At 47.4% G+C, this 13968-nt stretch overlaps 1 protein-coding gene across 4 annotated transcripts in view; it reads right to left on the minus strand.

Moving 5' to 3' along the window:
- Positions 1-13022, minus strand: part of LOC144773622 (transient receptor potential cation channel subfamily M member 2-like) — a 1628848-nt gene extending 1615826 nt beyond the window's left edge. For all 4 annotated transcript variants that reach the window (XM_078658771.1, XM_078658770.1, XM_078658769.1 and 1 more), the window contains exon 1: positions 12797-13022. The gene's annotated coding sequence lies outside the window, so the exon portion shown is untranslated. The remainder of the gene's footprint in view (positions 1-12796) is intronic.
- Positions 13023-13968: the final 946 nt, after the last annotated feature.

Consider the following 13968-nt stretch of genomic DNA (forward strand, 5'->3'; position numbering starts at 1 on the left):
CTCTCTCCGTGGCTCTATCTCCTCTCTTGTACTGTCTTTATTCTACCTTCTAGCCCTTCTCCCACCCCCTGTCTCCTTCATACTTCTTTTCTTTGAGGGATTTGAGGTACCATGTCATTCTGTCTGTCTTTCGACCTCACTCACTTACTAGAACTTGCACTCTCTCTTCCTCGTCCGCTGTCTATTTCTTGAGCTCTCTTTCTCTTTTAGTCTGTCTTTAGCTCTCTTTTTTAGCCTCTCTCTGTCACGCTTGTTTTCACCCATCTATTTCTCATACACTTTCTTCTACTCTCTGTCGCTTTCTCTCTAAATCACACGTCTCGTGACTTCTGCATAGCATGGCTTTATCTCTTTCTTTCTAGATCCCCTGTCTCACTCATGATTACTCTCTCTTTCATGGCCTCTCTTTCACTCTCTCTCTACCTCTTTCTCCCTTTCTTGGTTTCGCTCTCTCATCGTGATTCATGTCATGTCCCCGTCTATCTCAATGACAGCAGCCTGGAAGGCTTCGATCAGTGAGATCTTGCCGTTGATGGGCCACCGTACTGTCACTTGCCAACAAGAACGAGCTTGCCCTGTTCAGCGGCTTGTGTTGAACACACATCACAGACTTGGACTCCTAGGCCTGCTGACTAGAACCCAGCTGATTTAAAAATGACATGCTGGAGGCCTGTCATGGATTTCGTTGGCTTTTACTGTTTAAATTAATTTTTTTATATTTTCATGCAAGATTTCAAAGGCAAACCCCATTTAACATTGACTTAGGAAAACAACCATATCCATCTCAGGTGGTGCCATTTTGCAATAATTACGTTATTTTCTAAATTAATAAATAATAATAATCCACATTTGTAAGGCACAAACCATCACCCATAAGGGTCTCTAGGCGCTGGGGGCCGTCGGGAAGATTAAGCAAGCTATTGCCCAGAGTCACATGGTGCTGGGCTAATCTGTCGCCGGGGATCGAACCGTGATCCCCTGATTCCAGCGTCAGTCGCCCTGGCCGCTTCGCCACACCTCTTTTAACATGAGAAAAAGGAAGCCCTGAACGTACAGGAATTGAAATTGATGTTGGAAATAACAAAAAAAAACTCACAGTGAAATGGGTGGCAATCATGTTAAATTTAGGAATGTTAATTTCAAAGTATGAGGGAGGCTGGCATTGGCTGAGCAAAGTTTCATATAACAGGAGCTCGCTCAGATGCTTACGTATCTTGCGGAGATCACCGCAAAGTGAACTAGTCTCCCCGTCTGTAACCACTCTGATTGGTCACTTCTATGCAGAGTTGAACGTGTGGATCGTCGTTTATGGTCACGCAGGTCTTCATCAGGAGTGGCTTGTTAATTCAAATGGAGCTGGAAACAGCAGTTTCTGCTCCCACCGGAAGTATGAGATCTATGGGAACATGGTAGATCTATTTACTCACACACTGAGATTTCAGCTGAAAGCTACTTGTGATGGCGGTGCCAGAGTGCAAGAGAGAGTGGAACAATGCACAGAAGAAGGAAAAGAGCAGTGAGGAGGAGGGAGGGCAGTTGCAGAAAGGGCACGGGCAGCGAGATCCGCAAACAACAGGTAAAGAAAATGGGTAAAAATTCAAAACAATTTGAACCAGGCAAAAAATAAAGGCCGACTAATAAACCCGGGATCCTATTTATAATGCACCATTTGACTAGTAGCAGGCACGATTCACAGTCTCCATGTTTAAAACTATCTCTGATTGCATACGGAGATACCACAGGTGGGAGAACCGCAATCTTCTATGTAGAAAAGAAGTAACAATGTTAGCACCGTGGCTGCTTTCCAGTGGAGTCGCCCTTCGGAAGACAACAAACCAGTTCTGGCCTTTAGTTTTCTAAATGACTTTGTTTTGTTTTGCGGCATCTCACCATTCATCCAGATATATAACACAACAAATACCATTACATCTACAACATGTCAGGACTATTGGCTTTGTCAATGGTTGTGAACTGCATAAGATAAATCAGCAACAACTGTGACTTCACTATATATAATATTGAATATGCTTACAATCTTGTGGGCAAGGTTGTGGGGTAAGTCTAGAGCTTCCGACTTTAGAGCTGTGAAACCAGGTTCGAGCCTGACGTCAGCTCAACATCCTGTGATTCAAAACATGAAAATGTCCTAGTGTAGTGTAAATGGTGCTCATGAGAAGTGCTCCAAGTTTGAGCTATATAAAACTGAAAAATGAGTCTCTTTGAAGTGACATCAAAAGCAGTGATGGATGGAACTACTGCAGAGTTAAGTTTTTTTTTCAACCTCAAGGATAAACATGGAAAGCCGAGTAGGGACCCGTCTCGGCACCTGCTTATAAGACCCAGCCCACTTAAAGCCCTAGTTAGAGCTATTGGCATTATAAATGGCAATGTATTTTACCTATGTGTTATGGAATGAGGAGTAAAGCAGAGTGGTGTTGAGTGGAGTAAAGCAGACTGGAGTGGAGTAAAGCAGAGTGGAATGGAATCAAGCAGAGTGGTGTGGAGTGGAGTAAGGCAGAGTGGTGTGGACAGAGTGGAGTACAACAGAGTGTAGTGGAGTAAAGCAGATTGGCATTGAATGGAGTAAAGGAGAGTGGCGGTGAGAAGAGGGGAGTGGAGTAAAGCAGAATGTAGTTGAGCAGAGTGAGTGGAGAAAAGCAGAGCGGCGTTGAGTGGAGTGGAGTAAAGCAGAGTGGCGTAGAGTAAAGCAGAGTGGTGTGGTGTGGAGTGGAGTGGAGTAAAGCAGAGTGGCGTGGAGTGGAGTAAAGCAGAGTGGCGTTAAGTGGAGTAAAACAGAGTGGCGTTGAGTGGAGCTAAGGTGAATTGTGTGGATTGGAGTAAAGCAGAGTGGCGTGGCGTGTCGTGGAGTAAAGCAGAGTGGCGTGGCGTGGAGTAAAGCAGAGTTGAGTGAAGCAGAGTGACATTGAGTAGATTGGCCATACAATTTGAGCTAACATATATAACAAGCATTGAAAATGCAACAGGTCTCGCCTTTGGTTAAGTTAAAGCCATTTGCTTTGACAATGGTAATGTATAGCAAAACTAATGGCTTTCACTTAATAAAAGGCGAGACCTATTGCATTTTTTATGCTTGTTTTGTTGTTCTAAGAGCATTGCCTATAGATCACCATCCTGCAAACCAAGCAATAATTTGGGGCATTTTTTCAGGCAGTGTCAGGACATGAGCCTCTCCTAGGACAAAGGAAAAGACCTACTTTCTGAAACTGAAGCGAATCCTCATTTTAATGGTAGGTACTATTACAGTTACATCGATAGGAACAGTAGGCAGTTTCTCAGTTGGCTCCGATAACCCACATTTGATTATAGAAACGTCACCACCCATGATGGAACCAGAAAAAAAAATCATCAAACTACAAAAAAAACAGAAAACGTGCCAACAAAGCACTCTTGGTCCCAAGAGAAGGCTCGGATCTTGCTTTGTCAGGAACACTTCCTTTGCTATCTGGAGATATAAACATTACATTTAAAATAGATTGAATATTACATAAAAGCATGCATGGTTTAGAATTAGATGCTCAACGGATAAAATAAGAGCACCAAGAACAATAAGTATGACTAAAAGCTGGATTAGCAAGATAAAGGCGCACCCTCAGGCTTGAGATATTTGCATATCTGGGCATAGTATCTTTGATTTGATTTGATTTAATTTTATATAGCGCTTGAATCACCCCGGGGGGGGGGGTATCTCAGCGCTTGAAAGCGCAGCATTGGTAGGACAGTTTTCAGGAGTCTTCTGAATTTTAGATGATCCTGACACTGTCTGAGGGCAAGCGGTAGTTGATTCCAGATGAGGGGGGCTTGGGACAAGAAGGACCTGCCTCCGGATCTAGCCTTTTTTATGTTGGGAGTTTTGAGGAGAGATTGGGAGCTGGAGCGAAAAGTCCTGGCCGGGTTATAGCGGTGAAGTCTCTCTACTAGATAGGGCGGTTCATTGCCCCAGATAGCTTTGTGTGTGAGACGGCAGATCTTGAATTTCACGCATTGTCGTATGGGCAGCCAGTGCAGCTGGTGAAAGAGGGGAGCGGAAGCTGATCTGGGGGGAGCATTCAGAACCGTGCGGGCGGCTGTGTTCTGTATCATTTGTAATCGGTTTCAGGAGGACTCATTTGCTGCGATCAATAGGGCGTTGCAATAGTACAGCTTGCTTAGTATCAGGGCCTCTGTTAGGGTTTTCCTTATTGTATCGGGGAGATAAGGAAAAGATTTCCTTAGTAGGCCAAGGGTGTGGAAGCAGGATCCGACTGTGTGTGTGTAACGTGTTTCTTCATGTTTAGGGACTGTTCAAGGTGTACACCAAGGTTTTTGACTGTGGTTGCCGGGATTCGGGTGTGCCTAGTTCTGGGGGCCACCAGGAAGGTGACCAAAGGAGGGGGGCATCTCCAAAGAGCAGGACCTCCGTTTTCCCAGCGGTCAGCTGGAGGAAATTGCTTTCCATCCAGCGTGAGATTTCCAACATACCTAAAGAGAAGGTAGATTTGGCAGATTGAGAAGTTCTATTGAAAGAGAAGGTAAGCTGGCTGGGTGTCGTCCGCGTAGGATATCGGGACGAACCCATGTTTTCTCAGGAGGGTTGCCAGCGGGGCTATGTATATGTTGAACGTCGAAGGACTCAGGCATGAGCCTTGTGGCATTCCCTTAGTGAGTTCCTGGGGAGTGGATTTGAAGGGCCCTAAATTGATGGTTTGGGAGCGGTTAGAGAGAAAGCTGATTATCCATTTCAGGGCTGTCCCTCCGACTCCTGCTTCCCTAATTCTTGTGAGCAGAGTCTGGTGGTCCACCGTGTCGAAGGCGGCGGATAGGTCCAATAACACTAGAAGGGTGGGTTGATTCTGGTCTAGGGATAGTCTGATGGTGCCGGTGACGGCCACAAGGGCTGTCTCAGTACTATATTTAGGATGAAAACCTGATTGGGAGGGGTCAAGGTAGCCAGTCCGTTCAATGTGGTTGGAGAGATGATGATTGACATGTTTTTCCAAGACTTTGCTCAGATAGGGGAGGAGGGAGATGGGGCGGAGGTTAGAGAGATTTTCTGTGGGGAGTTTGGGATTTTTCCAAATGGGGATGACTTGGGCAGCCTTCCATGAGGAGGGTAAGTGGCCTTCTTCCAGGGACTGGTTTAGTATAGAGCAGATGGGTTCAGATAGTTGTTCGGTCAGGGAGGCCATGATTTTGACAGGTATGGTGTCAAGTGGGGAGCCTGATTTTATGGCCATCATGGCAGTTTTAATTTGTTCGCGAGAGAGGGGGGAAATTTAGAAGGGTGTCAGGGTTGGTTATGGGTCTAGCGGGGGTGTCAAGAGTGATACCTTGGGAGAGGGAAGTTTGGTAGTAACAATATTATTGTAGATGTTTTCAATTTTTTGTATAAAGTGATTACTAATTTTATCACATAGCGTTTGGGAGGGAGTGTCTTCTGATTCACAGGCTTTGGGGTTTGTAAAGGTTTTCAGGATTTGGTACATAGCTTTCGGCGGGTTGTCGGCCTGGCTAAGTTGGAGGACTATGTGTGCTTTACGTGCGATTTTACTGTTTTTGTGATACAGGGGAAGGGCAGTCTTGAATTTTTCTTGTTGACTGAGAGGTTGGTGCGGCGCCATTTCCTTTCAAGATTTTTACACCTGTTTTTTTCTTTCTGGAGTTCTATGGAGAACCACGCCGCCTGTAGGGCTTTGGGATGTCCCACTTTTACCGGTGTGATCCACTAGGATAGATTCATTTAAAAGGGAGAGGCTATCTTCAGTGTTATTACATGGCCAGCTTTTGGTAATCGCGAAGGCGGAAGCAAAGGAGACTGGGTTGACTTTGTGCCATTGTCTGAACTGCGATTGTTTGTGTGGGATTGGCTGTTGGCGTGCCTTGGGGTCTTCTAGTTGGAGGTTGATGATAGCATAGTCTGTCCAACTGACTGGCTTCGGGGCTTCGCATGTAAGGAAGGTGGAATTGGTGAAAAACGTGTGTAGAGCGTGAACAGCTAAGTGAGTCGGGCCATTGCTAATTTTAGTGAGTTTGAGTGTGGCAAGGTCAGAGAGGACGGATACAGTGTCTGCCTTGTCAAGGTTCTCGCTATGGATGTTGAAGTCCCCCAAGAGTATGAAGTGGTTGGAAGAAATCACGTGTAAGGCTATAAGTTCCATGAGGGTGATGGAGAAGCTGGCTAGGGGTCCTGGGGGGGGGGGGTAAACCAGAGCCCCTTTCCAGTTGGATTGGGGGGAGAGATCGAGCCTGAAAATCATGGTCTCTATTTGTCCATTAGAGTGATGTTCCAGGATGGAGGGTTTTACCCTGTGATTGTGGCTAATTTCGATCCTTCCTCCGCTTTTGACCTGTCTATCAAGTCTAAGGAATTTATACCCTTCTGGGAGGGCGATAGCGATGGCTGGAGTGTTAGAGGGGTTGAGCCAGGTCTCAGTTATGAAACCCACATCTGGGGAGTCGGTGTCTAGCAGGTCCCACATCTCGATTGAGTGTTTAGGTAAGGTTCTAACGTTACTTAGAAAGCCTTTCAGGGTGAGCTTAAGGGGGAGCCAGGGTCGGGTATCCTTGTGTTATTCTCTTTGGGGTCTGATTTGGGCAGAGGTCTGGGGGGATGAGATTCTTTCTGTGCGGGGGGTGATTTGAGCTCTGGTATCTACAGTGTGGTCATGAGAAGAACCCTTCGAGGTCTTGGAGGCGGGGAGGGCCCTTGGCGTTAATTAAAAGATTCAAAATGCTCTAGAAAATAAATTAATGGCTAATTAAAATAAAATGCTCAAAAAGCTTTTTTTAAACGTATAACATATCGGTCGTAATCACCGTGATGCGGGTCAGGGAGTCAACAGCTAGCGCCTGTGCTATGAGCCTTTGCTACCAACAACGCACATTCCTTTGAATATCAAGCTTTCAGAAAGCCATCTTCTTCCTATGTGGGGTGGTTAGAAGACCGGTGCATAGAGATTGTTTGTAGCATGGAGTATTCTCTGTAAGCATTAATACATCCATCAGGGATGTGGAATTCCTATAGCCCGACGCCCAGGACATATTGTTTGGGGTCAAGGGCAACAAGTTTTAATGTGTATTTTGTCCTTGGGACAAGTAGGCCCAACCCCCTGCAGCACAAACCATTTGGCTGCCAGTTTGCAGTATCACATTAAGGATCAGGGAAGGGCACGGTCTGCAGTTACGTTAATATTGGTGTGCATATGTTAATGCTGTTCAACCTTGTGTTCATGGTTCATTAATTGAAAGCCTTTATTATTATGGTGAGCGCTGTAAGTAAATGTAAGTTCTGACGGCACTACTGACAGTGGTTCCAGTATAAAAATGTGTTAACACGGTTTCAAAGTTTAGCAATATGATGCTATGCATTATGCCCCCAGAATGCTTTCTAATTAGATGCAAATATTTGCAGAAGCTTGAAAGCAAGATTAATGATTCTTTGCTTTCAATATAAAATGTTCCTTAAAAAAATGAAAGTAGGAGTTTGTTTTTGCTAAACTACTGTAAAATTTCAGGTACTGTTTCTTTGCAGCGTCATTTAGTAAAATGTGTTGATGCATGCTAGCATTTCCCAAAAATATTCATATTGAGAAATCAGTGTAACCAGTTTTAATAAGATTATGGGAAACATACAAATAAACAAGCAGTGGCAAAGCCAGTAGTTCTGAAATGGGCGGTCAGCTTTTTAGTTTTGGCAATGTGTGACTTGTTTTGGCATTAGTTACTGGCACGGAACAAAACTAAGAGAAGAGATTAGAGAATTTTAATAAACACAAAGGGTCATGGATAACGTCAGACCAAATTTGGGGCCAATTATTAAAGAAAGTCTCAAAAGTGCACCCTTGTTTTATGTCCTTGCATTAAATGCAGCTATATGACTTTCGTGATATGAGCCCTGGCATAATCAGAGAGGCTATACAAGAGCTCTTATATAATGAGATTGCTGCCATAATTTGTCGCCACACTGCATGGCACCAAAGAGACAAGTGGATTTTCTTACAGGACAAGTAGATTTATGAAGCAACCTGCCCCATGGACAAGTAGATATTTTAATAAATTCCACACCCCTGATCCATGCAAATTTGCATCATCTGAAGATTCTCGTTGCATGCCTGGAACCTGGGACATTTGATAGACCGTATTACGGCCCCCAACTAGTCTTAAGAATCCCCGACTTTCACCTACGATTCAGGGGTACATTTTGTGGCATGTGCAAAACTGCCTAGTGTGTATTAGTCAAAGGAGAACTTAATTTTATATGAGGTTCTGCTTTTATTTTGTGTGACTATACTATACTTATGGGCCTTCTGAGGAAGGATCGCATGTCATGCAGTATGTTGCACTTCTCTGCACCTGTGACCTGCTACAGGTGGACCAAACCAGAGGTATCTCCTGTAAAGGAGGCCAGAAAACACCACACCGTCCCTGCTAAATGCTAGGGGCTGGAAATGTCCTTTACAGTGTAAACTAAGACGTACTGTCTGAGTGTGAATGTGTGGTTGGGGCAGGCACTGCGTATCCCAGAATACACTGCACTGCTTTACTTGACCCCCAGACTTCCTTAGTGTCGGTTTTGATTTTGTTGTGAAAAAGCTAGGCTGTCAATGAGGATGGTAGCAATAGGCATCACTGTGAAATTTTTTGGGTGCTCTCACAATGCACCTTTATCGTGAATCACATTATGTACTAGTAGACTGACACAAAGGCATTTACAGAGATCCTGCAGCACATGTATCCAATATTGCATCATGCACTAGTATGTAGTTACTACAGAGCTCCACAGAAAGCATGCGCTGTCATAAGGTGACCATAAAGCACTTTAGTCTACAAGAAAGCTAGACCTATAAAGGGCACGAAAATTCCAAACATGCTGCGGGACAACATAAATGTACTAGGTTAAAACAAAAAAAAACATATGGTTTCTAATCTAAAGCCTGCAACTACGTTCCAAGCTTTGAGTGCTTCATGTTTTTCACTTTGGAGTTCTGAGTGATTTCACACCGTGTGAATATGACGTTCCCCGTTAGACATCACACCGATTCGAGATTTGGAGGAGAATCTAAGGTCATCTTTCTCAAGTTCTGATTGTCTAAGCCAAGGTATTCAACACACTCTCACAAAACGAGAGGCAGCAGAAAACTAAAGAACAAACACAACACGTAGTATATTGCTCGCCAAACATGCAAAATAAAGGTGCTTACCAACGGAGCCAGCCTTTGTTAAGATAACTTAGCACCCTTGTTGACGCTAAGAAATTAAATGAGGCAGCAGAGAGGGGTTGGTTGGGGGGGAGTTTGTGTTCATTGGTCAGCCCCTGGCTGAGCAGTGACTCCCCCCCCCCACACACCTCCTTAACACAAACGTCCCTGGACCTCCCCCAGCCCACCTAAATCACTGATAGCTTGGCTGCCTCACCCTGATGATGATTTTGCCGGGGTGTGCCAGCAGGGGTGAGCATAGCTGCCAAGGTTTCAGATTGCTATGTGTGACATTTTCATAATTTCAGAGTAATTTTGAGTGACATTTCAACGACTACGAGTGACACTTCCGCGCGGGCAAAAACAAGCAATGAAGATGAGAGAATCATATAGATATCAGAAATTACACTAATTTGAGGAACGAGAAATTCTATGAAGATTTTAAAACACATCTGCAAAGCACCAGAAACGGAAGGAAGGGCACTAACCAGAGACAGACTGTGTGACTTCAGTGCTTAGTAACCAAGGGCAGGCAGGCACTGCTGATCAATCAATTAATCAATCAACAAAATTTGCATAGCGCGCTACTCACCCGTAAGGGTCTCAAGGCGCTGAGGGGGGGGGGGGGTCGCTACTGCTCGAACAGCCAGGTCTTGAGTTGTTTCCTGAAGGAGAGGTGATCCTGGGTCAGCCGTAGGAGAGTGGGGAGGGAGTTCCATGTCTTGGCTGCCAGGTAGGAGAAGGATCTTCCTACGATGGTGGATTTCCAAATTCTTGGGTCGGAGGCCAGGGCGAGGCCGGTGGATCGGAGCTGGCGGGTGGGTGTGTAGAAGGTGAGGCGGCTGTTGAGGTACTTCGGGCCCATGTCGTGGAGAGCCTTGTGTGCGTGGGTGAGGAGTCTGACCGTGATCCTGTTGTTGACGGGGAGCCAGTGCAGGTCTTTCAAGTGGGCAGAGATGTGGCTGTGGCGCTGGATGTTCCAGGATGAGTCGGGCTGAGGCATTCTGGATGCGCTGGAGTCTTTTCTGGAGTTTGGCTGTGGTTCCGGCGTAGAGGGTGTTTCGGTGGTCCAGGCGGCTGGTGACGAGGGCCTGGGTGACCGTCTTCCTGGTTTCGGTGGGGATCCATCGGAAGATCTTTCGGAGCATGCGCAGGGTGTTGAAGCATGATGATGAGACGGCGTTGACTTGTCTGGTCATCGAGAGGGAGGAGTCCAGGATGAAGCCCAGATTACGTGCATGGTCCGTTGGCTTGGGAGTGGTGCTCAGGGCAGGGGCCACCAGGAGTCGTCCCAGGCGGAGGGCGATGATCCCAGGATGAGGACTTCCGTCTTATCTGTGTTCAGTTTCAGGCGGCTGTTCTTCATCCACTCGGCGACGTCTTTCATCCCTTCGTGTAGGCTGGTTCTGGTGGCAGCGGGGTCGTTGGTGAGGGAGAGGATCAGCTGGGTGTCGTCAGCGTAGGAGATGATGTTGACGTTGTATTGGCATGCGATGGCTGCGAGGGGGCTCATGTAGATGTTGAAGAGGGTGGGGCTGAGTGATGATCCTTGTGGTACGCCGCAGATGACTTCAGTGGCAGCGGATCTGAACGGGGGAAGGCGAACTCTCTGGGTTCTTCCGGCGAGGAACGAGATGATCCACTCCAGTGCCTTCTCTTGGATTCCGATGTTGCTGAGGCGCTGCACTAGGGTGCGGTGGCAGACAGTGTCGAACGCTGCGGAGAGGTCCATAAGGATGAGGGCCGCTGTTTCCCCGTTGTCAAGCAGGGATCGGATGTCGTCAGTGGCTGCGATGAGGGCGGTCTCGGTGCTGTGGTTGGCTCAGAAACCGCGAGTGGTCGAGGGATCCGTTCGTCTCGAGGAAGGCGGCAAGCTGTCTGTTGACGGTCTTCTCGATGACTTTGGCAAGAAACGGGAGGAGCGAGATGGGGCGGTAGTTCTTGAGGTCGGTGGGGTCCGCTGTTGGTTTCTTCAGGAGGGCGCTGATATCGGCGTGCTTCCAGCTATCCGGGAAAGTGGCGGAGTTGAGGGAGATGTTGATGATGTCCAGGAGTTGGGGTGCGATGATGGAGTCGGCTTTGTTGAAGACGTGGTGGGGGCAGGGGTCGGTTGGAGTGGATGGTGTTCATTGTGCAGGTGGTGTCTTCGGTGCTGACCGGGGTCCAGGCGCGGAGGGTGGTGGTGGGGGGCGTTGGTTCGGTGGTAGGGTGCGTGGTCTGTACGCCGATTGATGTGATCATTCATGACCTGAGCTAACCCAAAAAGGAATTTATTTTACCATAGCAAGTGCAACTAGAATATTAGGCCGTCACTCAGTCACAGGCATAATTGGTTGCTAATGTAATAAGGTAAAAAAGAATGGTGGGAAACAGCGTAAAACGTGGCAGTGTTTTACTCTGAACACATGATAGTGCAAACAAATACAAATTGCACTGCCAGTCTTTTATTAGTTTTAAAAACAAGCTTTTGCAATCATGTCACTATTTTATCAGATCACTAATGATGAAGAAACCACGCCACCCACAATGGTTTAATTCAGGGTCAATGATGTAGAAACCACATCACCCATGGCGAGACAATAGGATTGTAGCACACTTTGAAGCGTACCAGGATGGTTTAATTCAGGGTCAATGATGTAGAAACCACATCACCCATGGCGAGACAATAGGATTGTCGCAAACTTTGAAGCGTACCAGGAAACTCCAGGTATTTGTATCTCTGTGGGCCATATTTTATAACACTTCCAACATGCCGGCGTCATGTCTCTTCCCTGTTTGTAATATACACTCCCATCCCAACCTGGCCCCGGACCACCGTGCATATCTTCAGCCAATAAAAGGAGGAGCCATCTGATTTAGCAGTTTGTAATCCGATAGATGGAGTGGGGATTGTCCAGAATTATTCTTTCCTTGCTCAAACTATGACACACAGTAAGTAGTGCAAGTCTATGATTACATGAAGCTGGCAGGAAGTCTTTATTCTGTGTTAACATTTTATCACTCAGAAAACAAATGGCTGACAAGTGGTGCAGTACTATTCATGAGATATTATCAGGGCTCGAGTCGGAGTACCACGCGGGTGGACAGCGTCCCCCCACTTATTTTACAGGTTGGACGCCATCACCCCTGCCAAACAACTGGACTTCTTGGCCTCTCTGGGACGAGATCAGAGCCACCTTTCGTGACGTCACTTCCTGTCGTGACGTAGCTTCCTGTGACAGTGAGAGGTGTGGCGCCGCGGCCAGGGCGAGGGAGAGGTGTGGCACCGCGGCCAGGGCGACTGACGCTGGAATCTGGGGACCACGGTTCGATCCCCGGCTCCGGCGGCAGGTTAGCCCAGCACCATGTGACTCTGGGCAATAGCTCGCTTAATCTTCCCGACGGCCTCCAGCGCCTAGAGACCCTTACGGGTGATTGTGCGCTTTACAAATGTGGACTTTACTTTACTTACAGTTTCACACCCCACCCCCCCACCCCCCCCCCCCCTTCTTTTTTAAGGACTTGTGCCCTGGATATTATCACCATGACCTGGTAAAATGAAACCGGATAAAAAGTAAATGTTGAATTTAAATGTTATGAATAGATTTTTTTCACTGACTCACATATCGTAAGAGATGTGACTCCTTGTCCAGGCCGTCCAGTAACAAACTGTCACTCGGTCACTGACTCCACTGTCTCCCTCGGCTGCGTTCAGAAATGAAATAAATATTGGGCAGCAGGGTGCTGAAGCACGGCTCAGGGCATACGGCGGCCCGGGCCGGTGCAAGCAGCAGCAGGACACCGCCAGCGCCATGATTGATTGGTTTGAGGGCGCGCAGATTCAGCCTCCTGCCTCCTGCCTCCTGCCCCAGCACGCAGGATGTGACGTCTCCGCGCACGTCACGTAACACAAACCTGACTGTGCCCGGGCATGACGTCAGGCTGAAAGGAAAGAGCTGTGTCGTGGGAAACATTAACCATCCTTTGCAATGCAGTAAGTCTCGCATTATTAAAGTGTGAGCTGATTGACATTGCTAAAGAATGCAACACCAATAGCTCAAACTTTAATAATGCGAGTGAGAGACCTATTGCATTGCAAATGCTTGTTTGCAGTCGGCGTCTTCCATTGTGATCAGAAACCCCCTCACCATGCAGGCTGAGGGACACACTTGCACCGCCTGGAGGGGAGGGAGCTCTGAGCCCATGTATGGGGAAGACACTGCCCTGGGGGCTCTGAGCCCATGTATGGGGGAGACACTGCCCTGGGCTGGGGGCTCTGCTGCAGGCAGGAGAGGGAAGGAACAGCTCAAGGAGGCAGAGACAGAGGTAGGAGGAGCGAGGCGGGAGGAACTGTGTGGGAGACAATGAGGGGGTGAGGGGAGTGTCAGTGTGCAGTGAGGTACTGGGGAGGGGGGAGTGAGGGGGTGAGCAGGGAGGTACTGGGGAAATAGGAGGGAGAAGTACTGTGCAGAAATGGTACAGGGGTGCAAAATAAGTGTGCAGGGAGGTACTGGGGTTGCGAAAGAAATGTGAATGGAGGTACTGGGGAGGAGGTAGGAGTGAGAAGGAAGAAAACAGCGAGGTACTGGGGAGGTAGGAGGGAGAAAGAAGAGTGCAGGGAGGTACTGGGGTTGCAAAAGAAGTGTGCAGGGAGGTACTGGAGGTGCAAAAAGTGTGCAGGTAGGTACTGGGGTGCGAAAGAAGTGAGCAGGAGGTACTGAGGGTGCAAAAGAAGTGTGCATGGAGGTACTGGGGGTGCGAAAGAAGTGAGCAGGAGGTACTGAGGTTGCAAAAG

This window comes from Lissotriton helveticus, chromosome 8, assembly GCF_964261635.1.
Source record: "Lissotriton helveticus chromosome 8, aLisHel1.1, whole genome shotgun sequence".
Taxonomy (NCBI): Eukaryota; Metazoa; Chordata; class Amphibia; order Caudata; family Salamandridae; genus Lissotriton; species Lissotriton helveticus.